This window comes from Epargyreus clarus, unplaced genomic scaffold (assembly GCF_041222505.1).
Source record: "Epargyreus clarus isolate Ecla_fem2 unplaced genomic scaffold, WU_Ecla_fem_2.2 ptg000004l, whole genome shotgun sequence".
In the NCBI taxonomy this organism is placed as follows: Eukaryota; Metazoa; Arthropoda; class Insecta; order Lepidoptera; family Hesperiidae; genus Epargyreus; species Epargyreus clarus.
Window position 1 is genome coordinate 4,572,244 of NW_027332212.1, and position 20,153 is coordinate 4,592,396.

At 40.7% G+C, this 20,153-nt stretch overlaps 1 protein-coding gene across 7 annotated transcripts in view; it reads left to right on the forward strand.

Moving 5' to 3' along the window:
* Positions 1-20,153, forward strand: part of Pgant9 (polypeptide N-acetylgalactosaminyltransferase 9) — a 227,913-nt gene that overhangs the window by 168,063 nt on the left and 39,697 nt on the right. Inside the window, exon 1 of one of the 7 annotated variants that reach the window (XM_073092956.1) lies at positions 19,614-19,637. The exons of the other annotated variants lie outside the window; for them this stretch is intronic. The gene's annotated coding sequence lies outside the window, so the exon portion shown is untranslated. Of the gene's footprint in view, positions 1-19,613; positions 19,638-20,153 lie in introns of those variants that run through there. 7 annotated transcript variants of the gene reach the window in all.

Sequence of the window (20,153 nt, forward strand, 5' to 3'; positions counted from 1 at the left end):
CTAACTGCTTAATACGGTTTGTAATTTCTTGGAGACCATTATACTAATATTTTGTCTGCATGTAAACGTCACTTACAACGTTATTCCCGTTAGTGTATTTTCGTGTGTATACAAAAATACTTGCGTGAGCTAAACTTAATTTACGCGTATAATTTTACGGGAAATTCGTTTGTCGTTCACATTTCTTTTGTACGTTTGTGAATGACGTGGTAATAATATCGTCTATTTTATGGCTGTGTCACGTATTGTGGGTGGTTGGGATTTCCCGGTTACTTGTGATTTTATAACATACTTTGTTATACATTAGAACTGGAGACTGATTGCAATTGCATAATCGTTTGCGAGGTTGTCATTTGTGTGACCGATAGTGACGAAAAAGTTAAAAGAAAAAAATACATAAAATGAATTTTAATGAAATTTACTGTTAATAAAATAAATTCACATTCCAAAATGGTTGCTTACTTTTTACGGCGTGGTTTATGTATGCGCGCGTATGGTGTATGCGCGCGTAAACTTAAACTAGTGTCTAAATACGATAACGTTAAAAAACTTAACACATTAAATTCATTTTTTTACAATTTATTACAATTCTACTATTACTCTGGTAATTCCGAAATATTACAAGACAATTTAGAATTACCGTATCTACTCGGTGGCTCTGGTCCCCAGTAATTAATATGCAAAAATTCACGCTACCGTCTAAACTCGTTACGTCGCGGAAGCGCCACGGAGCAAATTATATTTTCGAGCTCGTAAAAGCACTATAACGTACACAAATTGTTTAATTATGAGGCACTTTTAATAAACTCCAGATAGGATTGGATTCCTACTTGACATCGGCCAGAAAGCGTTAGATAGTTAATAGTATCAGGTTTATGGAAATCCGTGTTATGAAGTTATGACAAAAATTACCTCGAAACAAACCAAAACGTTGACTTATATTAAAACTGCGTTTTCACAGACTTTAGAATCGGTAGTTGAAAAAGCTCTAAGGAGTTCGTAACATTAAAAAATCTATTATAATTTCACTATGATAGTAATTCTGAAATACTACAAGATATTTCACTATTCCCCAATAATGAATATGCAAAAATCCGTCTAAACTCGTTAGGTCGCGGAAGCGCCACGGAGCAAATTATATTTTCGAGCTCGTAAAAGCACTATAACGTACACAAATTGTTTAATTATTTCCCCTGTCCAATGGCGACTACAGGGAATGGTGGAGCTTTTTTGGTCTACTTGATTTTGACGGCGACTTCGTGTTAATTTTAGGTTTAAAGTAATTTGAAGGCGGTAAAACTCTTCGGTTGGTCTCTGAAGGCAACCACCACACATTTTTTTCGGCCTTATACCACGGCAATGACCCCTTACCTACCCCTTACCTTACATTGACTGCGTGATCATTTGCTTCTTCTATACTTAAATATAAAAATATTTTTATAACCCCATAGTAACGTGAGTTAAATTATGCAAGTTAAACAAAAAAAATGAAACGAAAATTTAAAAATATTTATAAAAGGTCATTTCATTTGAAAAGCACAGACAGAAAATTAAATTTTATTCCTAAGTATAGAGATGTAGATGTAAGTAAAGATTAGTCTTTCGGGGACAGGAAAGAGTGTGGTCGTGAAATTATACGAATGTGCGTAATTTGTATAATTCCAAGGATATTCGTACGCGACGCCGGCAACGTTGCGGCGTTGAAGTAAATTGTGGTACCGTCTGACTCTCGTGAAATTGTCACAACAATTGACTTTACAGCCTGTGGGGACGAATTTAGAAATTTAGACTATAATTATATGAACAGAAGGTAATGACATATAATACCTATGCTTTTATGGGAGTATTAAGAGATATTTAAAAATAAATTATGTCCCTTTATGGTTCGAAGTTAAATTAGTACGGTTCTTACCTATTTCTGGCTTGTAACAGCTGTTTGGGTGTAAGGGGGAGACGCTTAAAGACAAGAAGCATTCCAACTTACTACCGAGAAGAAAATTCACTTGTAACCGAATATTTGTAGTTAATTACAGAAGATGGCCATTAATAATAATAATAATTAATAATCATTAATATTCATTAATAATCTCCATATTAGTGACTAAGTACACATACGAGTACGATTGAAATATACATATTAATTATATAACATCTTTGGTATATAATTATTATACATATGTGTATGTTTATGTTTGTAATTAATTATATATTTATAGTATTTCTACCTGTATTTATATATATTAATACCTATTTATAAAACCCTTATTCGTGCTGTTATAAGTTCTTCAGTTAAAAAAATGTAAATCCGTAATTGGCTGTAAGAAATACTATATAAGAAATGTATTTGTATGATTTTAAGAGCTGTGGATTTTGTAATAATTAAATAAATAAATGGTCAGGCGACTGTGGCTATTTAATACAAATTAGACTTAATTTACAACAATTTTTTTTTTAATAGCTGGTTGTATAATCAACGCATTACTTTAATTGCTTAACAACAACTCCTTTTGCACACAATATGATTTCGTTAAATATTTTTTCTTTATTTTCTCTTCAACCCAACGTCCATGTTTTTGCAATTACAAAATTATGCTCCCCTTTTCGCTACAAGGAGAGATACGCTTCGCAACCATAAGAGGATTCCGTGTGTGGGCTCTTTGCAATAATTGAAGCACAAATGAACATTTCCCGGCCACTTCCATTTCATTTTTAAAATTGCAACGCCTAGTACGTGCTGCTCGTAGTGACCTGAATATTACGGTACGAGTCGAAGCCCTAGGTTGGTATCGGGAATATTTCTGGAGTAATATTTGATTTAGCGCGGTCTGTAGTGTGTGCGTGGTGCGGTTTACGTGCTTAGCGTTTGAGTGATTTATTACAGTGGTTGTAAAGGTGGAGAAGTGTAATGTGTTTCGACTTCCGCGCCGCCAACGTCACACCTTTTCCTAACTTATAGCACCAGTACTCTGATTTTAGGGGTGAGCTAAAGTAGGCTCTGATTTTTAAGGGTGTGGTAAGTGAGACATACTTATCCGACACATTCCGGTATAGTCCTCAGGGCTAGCGGCGCATTTGTAGGCGATAACAGATAAAAATCTAATCTTATCTGGGGTTGATTACAAATGTCGATGGGCGGCAGTAGTCACTTACCATAAGGTGGGCTGTGGTCTGCTACTCTAATATTATAAAAAAATATGTTAGTCATTTAATTCAGGTAGGACTCATGTTCTGTTTAAAAGTAGTTACAGATCGTGTTTAAGGGCAGCTACCATCTACACCAGATTGGATAAGTGCCATTTTTACTTCGAGATCTTAAAATAAATTGCAGTTAAATCCTTAAGTACGTTTTTTTTAACGTATATAATAAAATGTTTACTATCAGGCTCTCTACTACTGGACTCTAGGCTAGTCAAATTACTAATTACAGTAAGTAAAAGAAACATATCGGTTTAATGAAGCAATTCAGCAGTAGTTAATAGATGAAACATCCAATGAAGTGTTTAAGAGGCGAGGCAATTAAGCTTAGTGTAGACATCGGATTGTTTACAGCCATTTGCCGGTAAACGTTAAAAGCTCCCGTTTAGGATCAAATGTAGGTTATAGGAGTTCAGTACCACACTTACTGTTTATATGGGTATAGTGCTTATACCTGTGTTATGCTGTGGTCTATTTGATGGTAGATATAGTAGAGAAATATTTGTTTTTTGCAAAGAGCTAATCTTATATATAAAATTCTCGTGTCACAATGTTAGTTTCCGTACTCGTCCGAGACGTCTTTACAGATTTTCACCAAATTTTATATGCATATTCAGTAGGTCTGACAATCGGCTACTATCTATTTTTCATACCCCTAAGTGATAAGCGTTATTCACCCATAACATTCTTTATTTATATGGCAACGCAACGTTTGCCGGGTCAGCTAGTATTTTATAATATAATTTTTATGATGTAATACACTGACGACACTGTGATTGGTTGAAGTTTCCAAAATAACTTTAACATCTACAGGAATATAATATGTAATTAAAGGGAGGTAATTTGTTCTACTAAAAGGTATATAAAAATAATTGAGTTTCGCGAGTATTCCGCCAGCTCCGCTTACAACCAGCTAATGGGAGTGACTTAACTCTCAGAGGAAAAAATTGGTCAAGTGCGCGTCGGACTCGCGCTCTGATGGTTCCGTACCGGTTTAAATATATTTCTGTTATGTATTAATCCGAAAAATATTTTCTCCAGTTCGGTTCGGCGGTGGCCCGATTTTACTCGCGTTGTTTTACTTTGTGGTTTTGATAGGATTTATTTGTTAAGACATTATTTTATAATAGATACAATGTTTTACCGAATATTAGTAGAGTAGAAGTACAAGTATCATCAACTTATTGAAGTTTATCTTAAAAACGGTAATATTTAAAGTAGATATTACCATTTATGAGATGGCAAAATATGTTTCTGAGAATTAGCGTTCTTTAACATAAAGAATATACACCATGATACCATATTCTATTTAGATTTTAGAGACATTTTAGATTTAGACTACGATTCTATTAAACTCTACGGCAAAATAAAGAGACAGCTCAAATCATACTTAGTAAAAATCCTTCCTACCCTGAACCCTAAAAAACACAACGAGGCCGTCTTGATAGATTATACCATCATTGTTCCTATTTGCATAATGCGATCCGCGAAACAATGTCGAGATATTGTGTTAAGTGCGATGAGCTTAATTGAAATTATCTGACGTAATTTAAATAAATCGATGTCGTATAATAGGCTCATCTCTTGAAAAATAACGCATATTTATGCATAAATAAGCTTTGGTAAGAAGGCAGTGATAGCCTAGTGGTTAAGAAACTCGGCCTCTCGATCGAGGGGTCCGAGGTGAAAATCCCAGGCACCTCTGACTTTTCAAAATTATGTGCGTATTACAAATTAATTATCACTTCCTAAAACGGTGAAGGAAAACATCGTGAGGAAAACAAGGTGAAACCTGCATACCTGAGAGATTTATAAAAAAAATCTCAAAGATATGGAAAGTCTACCAATACGCACCTGGCCAGCGCGGTGGACTATGGCCTAATCCTTCTCATTCTGAGAGGAGACCCGTGCCCAGCAGTGGGACAGTAATGGGTTGATGATGATGATGATGATGAAGCATTGGTTCTAATTATCAACAAACAATTTGAAGGTGGTAGAGCCCTTTATGGTTTGACTCCGGTGAGTGACTCTGATGAGCACCACGGCGACGGCTATTTCAGCCTTATAACAGTAGTGTTACGCGCTTCTGTGTTCTGGTTTGAAGGGTGTGTTAAGGGAGACATACTTTTCCGAGGCAATCCAACTTAGTCTTCAGGGGTAGTGGCGTATCTGTGGCCGACCTCAGGTGGGAATATCTAATTCTATCTGCGTTTGATTACAGATGTCAATGGGTATCAGTACCCACTTACCAACAGGTGGACCGCACGTTTGTCTGCTACTACTATATAATAAAAAAAAAACAACCTTAGGGGAAGTATTTTCATGTTGCGCGTCGGCAAATTTAATTCTTGAAAGAAATTTAAAAACTTTAAAAAAAATAATAAAATTCTTGTGTCACAATGTTAGTTACCTTACTCCTCTGAAACGGCTTTACCGGTTTTTACCAAATGTTATATGCATATTCAGTAGGTCTAAGAATCGGCTAATATCTATTGTTCATACCCCTTATATGGCACCCATTTATATGGCAACACAACATTTGCCGGGTCAGCTATTAATTGCATAAACAAATATGAAGTTTAATACAAGTACCAATAATGAATGCCTGTAATTATTATCATTCATTGTTTTCCACTTCTGTGCTCTTCCCAGAGTAAGGAGGGCTTAAAGGCGTATTCAAGGACCTCCTCCTTAGGGTTTCGTACACCCTTAGAATAGGCAAATAAATCTTAGAATGGGAGGGCCAGAGATTATTTATGCCGAACCATTAACGAGATAAAATAATATTTATTTTCGCTGATCTATGCCCCGGGCGGCAAGAATCCATGCCGCCCGGGAGCACCCCTAAAAACTAGGTGTAATGTGTTAAGTATTTTTTATAACAGAGGAGTAGCAGACGAGCATGCAGTTCACCTGATGGTAAGTGGCTACTGCCGCCCCTGGACATCTGTAACCAACCCCCAGGTAGGATAAGATATTCCTACCTAAGGTCTGACACAGATGCGCCGATACCCCTGAGGACGAAGCTGGAACGCCTCAGAAAAGTACGTTTCCATTACCACACCCTTCAAAATAAAAAACATGAGCGCTTAACACAGCTGTTATTAGGCAGAAATTAGTCGGTTGCGCCGGTTGCGCCGACGGAGTCGAATCACTAAGGCTTCTACCACCTTTTAAAGTCTTCTCCAGTTTACTCTAAGTCTCGAAAATTATCAGTTACTTTGAACCGACATACAAACACTTTAATTTGTTAAAGACTATTTCGCTTAACCGATACGGAGACTAATATTATTTTCCCGTAATATCCCGTTTAATACTTCCCGGGAATATCCGGGGAATTATAGACGTTATTAACCTAGAGTGCATCGAGTATTAATGAAAACTTCGTACAAAATTAATACTTGAAACTGAGCTCTTCCGGTTTAAAAGTTGGTGTATTTTATTACAGGATATTGTAGTTTTTCATTATATTAGTTTTTTACGTTAATAGTAAAGAAAATTTTGTAAGGTTTAAAGTTGCTTAAGTTCTATAATTTTTTATAATATAAAAGTAGCTAAAAAGCGTGTAGACGACCAGATGGTAAATAGTGGCTGCTGTAAACCATGGACATGGAATCAACCCCAGATAAGATTAGAATTATATCTGAGGTTGGTCGTCTTGCTACTTTTGGGAACTAAGTTAGAACGCCTTGGAGCCTTGGATAAGTCCCAGCACAGGGTTAATATTATTGTTGTTAAAAAGAATTTGGTGGTGGCCTCAGGAGTCGACCACAATGGGTTCTACCACTTCAAATGGTTCAGTTGGGCTTAACCTTAACCTATTCCATTGAAAGGTTGTATAATTGATTAATTAGTCTTTTTGATGGTTGTTTTGTGATTAGTAATTTTATGAAAAATTATTTCCTTATTAGCTCAATATCTGTTCACTTAATGTTCACTTAAACAAAACGTTTATACAATTCCTACAAAACCGGCATTGTTTGTTTTGCGGCAAAACAATAAGAATAGTTTTAAACACAAACTAAAACGTCTTTAAACAAAGATCAAAGCTCGCACGAACCGGATATAAGATTGCTAAGGATATAATTATGAAAGTATAGAGCGTGCTATTGTGCCCTTGTACATATAAACTCGTGACTGAGCAAATGGAATATACAGAAGCTATTACAAAGATCGCTGGATTTGTTAAGGTGGACTTACGATAACCGCGTTCTGCGATAATATTTTTAATAATAATTATTATTATCCTTTTGATAGTCGTATACACGAAGACAAGTACACAAGCGTACAGGTCTAGAATGATATTCATTATTTATATCTGCATTATCATTATTATTTGACGACCCGCGTGGCGGAGCGGTCACCATGCCGGTCTTACGCGCACAGGGTCCCGGGTTCGATCCCCGACCAGACAGATTTCTAAATGATGAATTTAGATTTTTGTTTCTGGGTCTGGGTGTTTGTGTATTTGCCTCTGTGTGTGTCCATAGCATCCACGATACAGGGAATCCTAGTGTAGGGCTGTGAGTGTAGAAAGCATTACAAACAAACGCACAAAAAAACAACTGCATGACATGTTTCACCACGCGGACATATTATACATATTTTATAATAAAATTTCAAAAGCCTTTAATAAAAATTAAATAAAAAAAAACTTAAATATAAATAATACAAAATGTTTTTATTTTATTTTATTTATCCAGTCTTAGTGATCATCACATTGTCATTTATAAATATTATAACAACAAAACCAGAAGTTCCACCAAAATAATATCCTTCGCACTGTTTTATTCCTTGCAGATGAAAGTCGCATCTGAGAGAGTTAGTCGCAAGTCGCATTTCTTGGAATTAAATTATTACGCGTTACGCATAACAAAGGAATGTAATGTTGAACTTTAAATAAAGAACAACGCTATTGCATATGTGGAGAAGGGCACATTTTTGTATTGTGGGAATGCGCATCGTTATGTTAATTTCTGTGCGATTATATTGACGTATTGATATTTCGCAAACGTGTGGTCAGGCTCCGTTCGGATATTGTATTTACGCAAGATGATCAGAAAATACAGGTATGGTATATCTTATATTTTTGCAACCAGCAAAATGTTGGCGAATTTGTTACTTATTGTACACAAAATTGTTACTTTTAATTATTTGGGTCACTCTTTTTGCCAATTTTAACTAAATTTTAATTTGATATAGTGCAGAAAATTTATACTACACAGTCGAAGATTTATTTCTGTATGCTACCTTTATAACATAGAGTAAAACATTTCAATAAAAATGCTATTAAAATATTAATTTAAGGTTAAAACCATATTCAGCTACACATGTAAGAATCCTCTTCGTCCATTTAAACTAACAAAGATAATAATTGTGCGAAAATTAATCGAGAATTAAACGCAAAAAGCTTATATCGTTACACGGCGGCCTCGGGCCATAAATGTTACCAGTAATAATAAATATAACCGTAAAATTCGCAATTGCTTCCCGACAACTCATTATATGCGAACGTGCTTCCAGTTTAATGGGAGAAAAAAAAGTTTTAACTAAGCGAAAAAATATTTTTTTTTACTTCGGCCCCCGAAAATTTCAGGTAATCCGGTGATTATTATTTAGAGCGAGGTGTTTGCTTAAAACTCTCATATTGGATGGGCTCAGCCAGCGGTTCTCAACCGGCGGCCCGGATATTAAGTTGTATATTTGTGTATTGGGAGTAATAAATTTTATTTGGAATAAGTCTTAATATAATTGTTTTCTATTTATGTTTCGTATATTAATTTTTTTCTTGCAGTTATTTTTGCATACTAATTTATAAGAAGGATGTTGGTCGCGAGGTCACACGAGGTCACACGAAAACACGAGGTCGTTAAGCTCACGTACACTAATCCTGCAATACGCAATGTTCTTGAAGTAATGTCACGAATTCGTATTCACTTGCAAATTACTACAATATCCGCGATTCGACTGCAGCGGCACCGAATCCATTCTTCCTTTCTTCTCCGGTATAAGAAATGTGTCCAAAGACATACTATTAGGCACTCTATGTAAACTTTCGAGGGAGAAACAAGTGTATGATAGACTTTTACCTTACAATCGATTGAAATACATTTATTATATAAATTTATTTATTAATTATATACCTTATTTATTAATTATAATGTGAACATATTTTTACACAGTTTCAAAAAAAAAAAAACTTATTGCATATCAAGGTTTTCCACCTACTATTTATAAAGTAGTCCTTAGCTTATGAAAGAGTTTACATGTAATATCCTTCGCTATAAAATCCGCTACTTGAACTTTGAGCACCACTGCATCAAGGGCTAACGAAAGTATAGCCGAAAGTATTATAAAAGCAGGTGGCAGATGAAAAAAGTTTAAACGTTCGAAGATAAATTCGGAGTTATATCCACGAAAACGGAAAGTTTTAATTGATGAGCACTGAATAGGTTGCCGGAAGGCTGAGTGGATGGGAGTAGGCATGTACTGGTAGGTATGTAGATACCGTACCTTAACTATGAGGAGAACCGTTTTCTTACTAATATTATTATTATGAGTTTTTTTTTATAATATAAGAGTGGCAGACGAGCATGCAGTCCACCTGATGGTAAGTGGCTACTACCGCCCATGGAAATCTGTAATCAACCCCAGATAGGATTAGATATTCCTACCTGAGGTCGGCCACAGATGCGCCGCTACCCCTGAGGACTAAGCTGGAACGCCTCGGAAAAGTCTGTCTCCCATACCACACTCTTCAAACCGGAACACAGCAGCGCCTAACACTGCTGTTATAAGCAAAAATAGGTGTGGCGGTCGTGCCACCGGAGTCTACCACCTTCACCTTTACGTTTTTACAAAAATGACTGTTTTTGTATTTGTTTATATTTTCCATACATTTCCATAAATAAACAAATACAAAAACAGACCTTTTTGTAAAAATGTAAAATGTCATACTAAGGGTACAGGTCGCTAATAAGTTGTGTTTCTAATATCGATATACGAGTAAAAACCGTTTTCCATATCGACGTTAAAACCAAATATCGGTTACGTAGTCGTTCTCAAATAAGACTGGAACCGACCATGTCTAGTTGAGAGGTTTTATTCGCAGCAGGTATTCACTGTCGGACGTAGTGAAGTGTTGGTTAGTCGGAGAATTGGAACGCCGGGCACTTTAAATTGAAATAATTGGAATATTTTGGGCTTGGACATTCGGTTTCGATCTTTTTAAAGTTGATTTATCAACGGCAATGGAATAAGCTGTACGAAATCCGGAAAAAAATATATGAAACGTTAAAGTTTTAAATCTTTAGAAACTTGACATATTCAAGTGGTTTTATCATGAATACAGTTTTATCATATTTTATGCAATACATTTAAATAAATAAAAACTAGTTTATTATTTTGCGCCTTCCGTTCATCTATCATCATCATTTTACAGGGTATATACTTTAGTTCTAATATATCGTTGGGTTTCTGTAATTTTGTTACTATTTCAATGGAACATATCCGTATAAGACCGTAGGGTTTATGTTTTAAAGGGAAACTGAATGTAAAATTAAAGGGCACACATTAAAAGGTCCGTGTAGGCCTAATGGAGATTGCCTTTAACCAAAGACCGACCCTAGCGATGCTTAAAAATAATTAAGAAATAATGATGCGGGGTTTTCGCAGTATACTCTTTGAACAAAGTTGTTTGTACTCGAGTATTTAAAAAAATACAGGTGTTGTAAATATGTTACAAGTAGTTTGGTACATTCCCTAACAAACTACTACTTCTAAGAAAAAATGTTAGAAGTAGTTTTGTAGTTACAGATATATTTCCATATTTACAGGCTGTAAGTCGTCCTTATAGAGGTACAAATGGATTTTATTTTTGTGACCCCATACGTTTTGTCGAATAAGTTATAAAATATTGTAAACTCTATTTAAAACTATTTATTTTTTATAGATGTGTAAGTCATATAAAAATAGTCAAATAATGACACTAATTACTACTACTACGTGATTGGACACGTTATTGGTAATGTAAATACATTGTTGGCATTGACCACATAGTATCGAATGGTCCGAATAGTCTTGAACGTAAAATAAGAATGAACAAAATTAACAGCGAAGACATTTACAAGTCTTGGCTGTCGAAGTAAGTTTGTTGAAAGGCGAAAAGGCCACGTCGACGTGTCCTTTCTCAAGTATTAAATGGACTTTCCGACTCAAGGAAGTTTCTTAAAATCAGGGAATATTTAGTTAACGTAAAGTGAAGAACTAGGCTTCTACCGTTAGATGAAGACGTAATAAATACAATTGCCACGAAGAAATTTAACGAATAAACTTCCTTCAAGAGACTACTTCGAGAGAACTTTTGTCGAAATATTTCGACGAATTTGGTGTTCCAATAATACTTTACATACATTCCCGCAGGAACGACCCGCGTGGCAGAGCGGTCACCATACCGGTCCGATGCAGAGGATCACGGGTTCGATCCCCGGCCAGACAGATATCTAAATGATTAACTTAGATTTCTGTTTCTGGGTCTGGGTGTTTGAGTATTAGTCTATGTGTGTGTCTATGGCACCCACGACACGGAATCCTAGTGTGAGTGTAGAAAGCGTTTTATTTTATTTATTTATTTAATCTCACATACGGATAATTCAAACTATAACAGTTATTGTATGATTTTGGCAATGGCATCTTGTTGAATTATATAGTTATTAGTTTTTCGCTCTGTATTATAAAATTCTCCTTTAATATTCAGTAACATTCAGATTGTAATACTGTCTTGTATATAGTTACTATGAATACGTTAAAACTTCAGCACGCACAGCAACAGTATGCAAGTCTTGTCGAAGTTTCTAAGTCTTTCAGCCAACTTTTGTCGGAGTTTCACAAGTTTTGTCGGAGTGTTCTGCCGCGAACTCATTTCGCACTATTCAATAAGTGACTACAAATTAAACCTGGGGCCAGAAGCTTCCGGTCCAAGTTTTTCCCACCTGACGCTTCTTAGCAATTTTGGGTGCGTGATTAAAAATAAAAGTTCCCCGAAAATACTTCTCGGCATTATTAGGTTCGCGATTCGGATGATTGTGAATGTTGCCAGATTTCGATTGATTTTCGATTTTATAAGTTGAAACAAGCTGTTGAAGAACTTGTGTACACAAGTTGTATTAAATCTTTGTAATAAAAAAAAGTATTTTTATAATGACCAACTATACCTGTCTGCTACGCACCGACCTTCGGCTTCGTTTCCCGGCAGGCTGTTATATAAAGGGATGATTTTAAAGTTCTTTTCCTGATTTTTCTTTTTTTATGTGTGTCACTCGTATTAATTATGATACAAGGAATTTCAGCGCAGGGCTATGAAATATATAGAAAACGTTATTGTTTATCACATTTCTTTTGTCGGGATTTCTAGCCAACGCTACGACTTCAAACACACCTGGCCCCTGGGTCCTCCCATCAATTAATTAAACGCTATAGGCGAGGCTTATAGCGTTTCAACCGAACAACATTAGGGTGCTCACAAAACGAACACTTTAAAATGCTCACCATCTATAAATTAGCAACGAGCACCACTTCCGAGCAAATAGACCGTGCTACGGTCGTGTCGGTAAACATATTTCAGTCCTAAACCGTTATTAATCCGATGTTAAGTCAATTAGGCGTCGAGTCCCTTATTAGGGGCGGATATAGCTGGATGGGGATATAAGTGCTCCGGGGAGCGTCGGGTCGGAAACTAGGATCGCAGCGCGGTCGCCGCAGGTCTAATGGACCCCGCGAGGCCTAATGCGCCTCGCAGTAATGAGGGGACAAGCGCCCCTTAGATTGCACGGAGGGTTGCCGAATTTATCTACTCGGCTGCTACTTACGTAACACTTGTGTAATTTCATTTGTTTTGTGTGCGTCATTGCTTTTGTACGGTTTTTTTTTTTTTTTTTTTTTTTTGGCGCCCAGATGTAGGTGGAAAAAGGGCTGACCCTCTACGGAGAGGGAGGAGCAAAAAATGCGTCCAAGCACTTACAGGCCGCGACGGCCGGTGCCTGCGTCGTGTGGGGCTGACTGAAAGGTCCTCCTGAAGGGAGGACCATCCCACTAAAAACTCCTTTAAGGCATTCGTCCAAGGGGACCGTACAGCCGACATCGGATAGCGACCTCTTGTTTGCGGAGCGAGAGGCGCTAGCGGCGCTCCCTAGAGAGCTACCGCTGGATAGATGACACTGAAGGTGTCAACGTATCATGAATAAGATTAGAATCGTCGGGAAGACGATTCTCTATGGAGAGTTGTACGCCCCTGTGGGCGGCCAGAAGATTCTCCACATCGGTGGAGAGTTTGTTAGGAGCGTCGGTCAAGATATTTCTTGGCCGACGGCAATTGTAACGGGTAGGAAGAGGGGCAGCATAGTCCGCTGCACCCTTGATTAAGGGGTTGGAATGGTTTTCTGAGCGGTCGAAGAACGCTTCAGAGAATTGTCTGAGGACTTGTTGTATTGGAGCGAGCTCCAGGTCGCGGTGGAGGTCAGCGTTTCTGACATACCAGGGGGCATTAAGTGCCCGACGACAAAAGAGATTTTGTATGACCTGGAGTTTGTCTAGGATGGTGGGATTCGCGTGAGCGAAGACTGGAGAGGCGTATGTTAACACCGGTCGAATGCAAACCTTATACAGCGTTCGCTTATTCCTGGCTGACAACTTGCTGTGTCTGCCAATCATGGCGTTGAGGCGGCTCATGTAAGAGCGGGCGGTATGGGTGACCTTAGAGACGTGGGGTCTAAAGGTGAGGCCCGGGTCAAGGGTAACTCCTAGGTATTTTACTGTGGGCCTCCATGGAATGGGGGCCCCAAGTAATTTGACGGAGGGCAGGTTGTTTAAGCGCCTGCGTTTGTGGTCGAAGCGCATTGCGGAGCTTTTCTCCGCATTGACTTCGATGCGCCATTTCCTAAACCAATCTCCTAACTCGTTGACCGAGCGTTGGAGTTTGGCGAGGACAGATGACTCCTTTTGCCCTTGGATGTAAAGGGCGGTGTCATCGGCGAAGAGTGAGAGCTGCACCCCATTTTTGGGGATAGGAATATCGTTGGAGTACGATATGAATAATGTAGGAGCGAGCACTGAGCCTTGAGGGACTCCGGCTGTTACGGGGCGTGGGGGAGAGAGGATACCTTCGTGCCTGTAGCGGAAGGTTCTGTCCTGAAGGTAGGAAGCCACGATGCGGACTAGGCGATCAGGAAGACCAGAATGGTATAGCTTGTATACCAGTCCTCCATGCCAGACTTTGTCAAAAGCCTTGGCGACGTCGAAGAAGACTGCTAGTGTCTTGTTACGTCTTGGATAAAACCCGCTTGTGATGTACTCGACAATGCGGTGGACTTGTTGGGGGCACGAGTGCTGGAGGCGAAAGCCAAATTGGTGAGGAATGATGAGTGGGGGAGCATCTATTGGGAAGAGGTGCCCTCTTATGTGAACGAGGATCACCCGTTCGAAAACCTTGCCCATTGCATTGAGGAGGCTAATGGGGCGGTGGTTGGAGGGAATATGTTTCGGTTTCCCAGGCTTGGGAATACCGATAACTGTTGCTGTCTTCCAGGCTGTTGGAAAGAAGCTGAGATCGAGGCAGGCATTGAAGATAATGACCAGAAGGGTCAGTGCCTGCTCGGGGAAGTGTTTGAGCGCCAGGTTGGAGATACCATCCGGACCTGGGGCTTTACGAGGTTTCAAACCGCGGATGACGGTCCGGACCTCGTCTGTAGTGATTTTAATGGGAGCAGAGGTGACAGGGAGAGAGATCTTTTTAAGGACCTCCTCCTCCACCTTGAGAATGTGGATAGGGTCGCACGGTTGAGTGCTGAGGGAGCACTGCGCAGCGATGCTATCTGCGAAGCATTCGGCCTTCTCAGCGTCTTCGAAGGCTATGCTGCCGTCGGGACGCGTGAGAGGGGGAGTGCTTGAGAAGGCTTCGGTACGAAATCGTCTAGCGACTTTGTAGAATGCCTTATGAGAAGGTTGGATATCCTCCATGAGAGAGTTCCAGTTGGAGTCCCTCATTTCGGCTAGCCGGGATCTGACTTTCCTTTGGAGGGCGTTAGCGCGCCTCCTAAGGACAGGGGTGGGATACTTGGCGGCCCGTCTGAGGGCTGCGTTTTTAGTTTGGATTAGCTTCCTGACCTCGCGAGGTAGTTTTCGGTTCGGGACCTCTACCACCTTCGCGTTGTCATGAAGCGAAGTCTGAACTAGCTGGGTGAGTGAGTTCACCGTACTGTCTATTTTCTCCGAGCTAACAAGGTAGTCTGGGGGAATAGTATACGGTGAATCAGGGGCCTCTATGGCCGAGGTGAGAGATTTCTCGTACCCTTCCCAATTAGTGAAGGTTTTCGAGGAGGTATGGGGAGTTGGATCATAGGGACCTAACTGTAGAGAGACTGGACGATGGTCTGAGCCCAGATCGTCCAGTGTTTCGATCGCTCTTGTATTGAGCGCGACGCCTTTAAGGAGGGCGAAATCCAGCACGTCGGGTTCTTGGTCTTCCCGATCGGGGTAGTGGGTTGGCGCTGTTGGAGAGAAGATATCAAAGTCCAGTGCGCGGGAAATGGTTAAGAGTTTCTTACCGTTGGTGTTAGTCAGACGACTGTTCCAAACGGTATGTTTGCAATTGAAATCTCCAAATAGTACGACAGAGTCTCCGAGCGAGAGGAGGGCCTCCAAGTCGCTTTGGAGAGGGGCTTTATTGGCGGGGAGGTAAATTGAGGCTATGATCAGGGACGGGTGTCCTGTCATGCCTAATTTGCATATGGTGGCTTCCATATTGGTGAGCTTGGGTGTTTCCAGAGGGGTGCAATGGAAGGATCTCTTGTAGTAGATGGCAGTGCCTCCGCCACGACGGTCGTCGGCTCTGTCATTACGTACAAGTGCGTAAGAGGGGAGACTTACGCCTTTAAGGGAGGGCTTGAGGAAAGTTTCCTGAACAAGCAACAGGTCGATATCCCTGTTGCGGACGAACTCTTTGAGTTCGGGAATGCAAGGCTTAAGACCTCGTGCATTGAAGGAGATAAGCGAGACGCCTTTAGGTTTTTGACGACCGGGATGAAGGGGTTGAGTATGAACGTTACTCATTGAATGGACTTGAACAACGCTAGGTGTTCAGAGTAGATTGCGATGCGCTCCGCCTGGCTGGCGTTACGCATCTTTTGCGAGACGAGTATGATCTCGTCGAGGTTCACGCCCTTAACGCAGTCCTTAAGGAACATGATATGTTCCCTTACCGATGCGTCTTGGGTGGGACGGGGAGTGGGAGTGGCCTTAGGGGCCGGGGTTGGTGGGGCGGTCGCGGGTGCGACTTTCCTCCAACTCATGGGAGCGGTTGGGGTTTTGGAGGCCCCTAGCCGCGGGAAATTGGTCGAGTTGACCGGAGGTGGGCCTGCTTTCGAGGGCTGCTTTTTAGCAACCTTCTTTTGAGCGGGACGGGGGGCTTTAGGGCAGCCACGGTAGTTAGCCGGGTGCCCTGAAGTGGTGCATAGCACGCAGGCAGGAGGGGACTCGTCTTCACGAGTTCTCTTGCACTCACGTGTGGCGTGGGGTTCTAGGCACTTGACGCACCTTGGGGGGGCAGTGCAGTTCGCCGCTGCATGGCCGTAAAGCTGGCAGCGGTGGCACTGGGCAGGGTAGCCACGCTTGTTAGGTGGTTCCACCTTGATCTCAGAAAGGCCACAGATTGTGAGCTCCTTCTCCTTGAAGATGTCCTTGGAGGACGGAGTTTTGGCTAGAATGGCCAGGGCTAGAGGGTATTTCACCCCTTTGCGGTTGTACAGCTTGTGTACACCTTCTACGGGGAACCCTTGGTTGACTAGATCCGTTAGGATTTCGTCGGTGGGGAGCTCATAGGGGAGACCCCTAAGGACCGCTTTGATTTTGCGGTCCTCTTCTAAAGCGTACGTGTGGTACGGGAGTTGAAGGTGAGTTAGGAGCCTAATGAGGCTCCTGAAGTCCTCGGTGGTGGGGCATGAAACGCGAATAGAGTCGCGAAGGTTACGTGCCTTGGTGTAGTGGATCTGTTTTTCCACTAGGGTTTTAGAGAAGTCGGACCATTTCGACTTATCTCTGAAGAAAATGTGTGGGGGCGGTTTGCACTTGGCAAGTTCCGGTTCGCAGCGCGTGGCTGGCTTGGCGGGCTTAGCCGCGGGGGTTGAGCTCTGGGGCTCGGTGGAGGTTTTTGGCACGGGGGCCAGAGTGGAGGCTTTTGGCACGGGGGCCAGAGCGGGGGCCGCTGGGGCTAGGGTGGCTTCGAAAGAGGCCTCGGAAGAGGTTTCACTTGTCGCCTTAGCGACGCGTTTCACCGGTCGTTTCTTGGTCTTCCTCGACTTGACAGGGGTGAAACCCTGGTCGTCGTCGGAGGAGGGGGCGGTGATGAGGGTGTGCTCCGACGATTCGTCGGAGGAGGCGGGGCGTTTGAGCGAGATGGCATCGAAGTCCATCTCGTGTCTCGGGGTGGCATCAGGGGATGCGGGTGAATCAGTAACGGACAGGGGATCCGTTACGGATTTCAAGGGCTCGCAAAGGGAGCGGAGTTTGACTGAGTCAAATGGGCGATTGAGCTCCTTGCTCAAGAGGGAGGACAGAGCCTCGAAAAACCTATCTGTTACCATGTAGGCCATGGTAACCTGGGATGCCTCCCTGCCGAGGCAGGGAGCTAACGGGGAGGGGGAGGGAAATGCAATTACCCCTAAGGGAAAGTAACTGCTACCGTCACCCTTGGGATAGCCCAAGTGCAGTGGGATCGGGTCTGCCGGTTTCTCTCAGGCCGAGAGGTCTGAGAAGCGCACCGGGTCAACGCTAGCTGGTTTCGTTGGCACCGTTAGGTATCCACCAACTCAAACGCGTCGGGACGTGAGTTTTGTTTATTCCCAATAAATTGGCAATAAACAAAGCACGGACCGCTATCGATAATATCGAGTAGGCGAGAACCGGCCGAAAGGCCAGAGAAAATTCTGGGTTAGGAAACACTAGAGCGCGAGCAGGCGGGGCTGCTCGGTCTGGCGTTCAAACGCAGAGTGTTTTGTACGGTTGGAAGTAAGGGGCTTAAATACGAGCGACAGCCTATGCCGACGTCCGTTGCCGATTATCGGTGGACGTCGCTAAAGACAGTGACAGTTGGCGGCAATCCCCGACGGTAGACGACAACCGTCGCTCTCGATCGCTACCTGTTGCGACCCATTCCCTACTATGTGGAGTTAAGTTTCAAACCACTAATCTCTCATTACTTATTCATTACCAATTTATGACATTTACATGTTTACTTAATTGCATGTTTACATGTTGATGCAACTAGCCCCATACACTGTCTTTTAAATCATCACAATCTGTTAAGATCAGCCGAAGAATCCATATATACAGCCGAACCCCTTACATACTTCTACCCTTTACTAAGTTGATAAATAAGTTGGTTATCTTTATAAATGTTTTACACGCACCGTACACATAGCTGTTATAATACACACATCACTCACACATCCAGAGCACGAATGGACGAAATGAACTGTAACTAAATGAACAATGTTTGTAATTTAGGAATGTGTCGGTATATTATACACGTATAAATTGTGTGGAAACCTTAATGGTACGGTAATGCATTTGTGGTGACTATTTTATTAAGCTAATTTTGGACTCACTATAAATCCAATTAAAGGGATCAAAATTATTAATTGACTCCATTTTAAACAAATTTTGCTTTAATTATTATTATTTCGTCGTTTTTCAAGTTATTTGTAACTATTGAAGTAGGATTAATTTACACCATTTAATTTTGCCTAAATATAATGGTTATGTAGTTAAAACACCAAATGTATCAGGAAATGTATCCTTTACTAGATTGCGATATTATTTGGCCAACCTTGGGCCAACCTTTACACCAAGCGAACCGATATTTGATGAAAAGAATTCTGTAAGTTAAGGACCTCTACGATATCCTTTCTCGTCTACTCCATAATTTTCGGTCACTTGCTTTCCGTAGAACGAGTTTAACCTCGCTCGACTTTATTTTAGGACCCACTTTTTAGGAAAACGTACACTACAATTTCCCATTGGCTCGACTTTGGCTCGACTTGGCGGAGGCACTGCCGTGCCTCCTGATCAAGTTTATTTTGTAAAATGCTTCATATACATTTTGTCATCACTGACGTACAAAATTATTAATAAAATTACATTACATTGGGAATACGTATAAAAGTGAAGAAATACAATAATTCCATAAACCCAAATTGCACGACAAAGACCGATTGATTGATAAATATTATTCTTTTGTCGACAGGTAAATGCTGACAGCGGATTCGGCTGAGAGGTGAAATTTGTGGCTTTTATAAACAGGATAGCGAAAAAATACATCACGGAACCTAATGGAAGAGTACGAGAAAAAAAAGCGGATCGAGAAAAAATACCATTAAACATTTTCAATAAAGGTCGGTTGATGTCATTTCTTTCAGCCATTAATTTGGCCATTGTGAGTGACGGGGGGCGATCGGCTACGAATTCAATCAATTGACCCGAACCACGACCGGATCGGTTTGAAATGTTGGGGTTCAGGGACCCAACGATCATTACTAGGAAGATTATTAACGATAGTATTGCGTTTGATGGGTATTTAGATAATTTTAATGGAACTGCTCCTAGTGTTGTAACTGACGATTATTGCCGTCTGAACTCCCTGTTAATGATGGAGGTAAATGTCTTGAATATTGCGTTGGAGACCAATAAATTCGTTTATGACTCCAGAATATAGCTATTGCGATATTATTCTCGAGAACAATACTATGTACAGTGTTATAGTCCTACTTCATTCAATATTGCTTGATGTACCTCCCTGTAAGATAAAGCTTACTTATATATATACTAATGTTTAAGTCATTCATAATTTATTATTAAAAAAACCTTGACAAAATCCATATTGCGCTTTAAATTAGTATTAATCTTGAAAC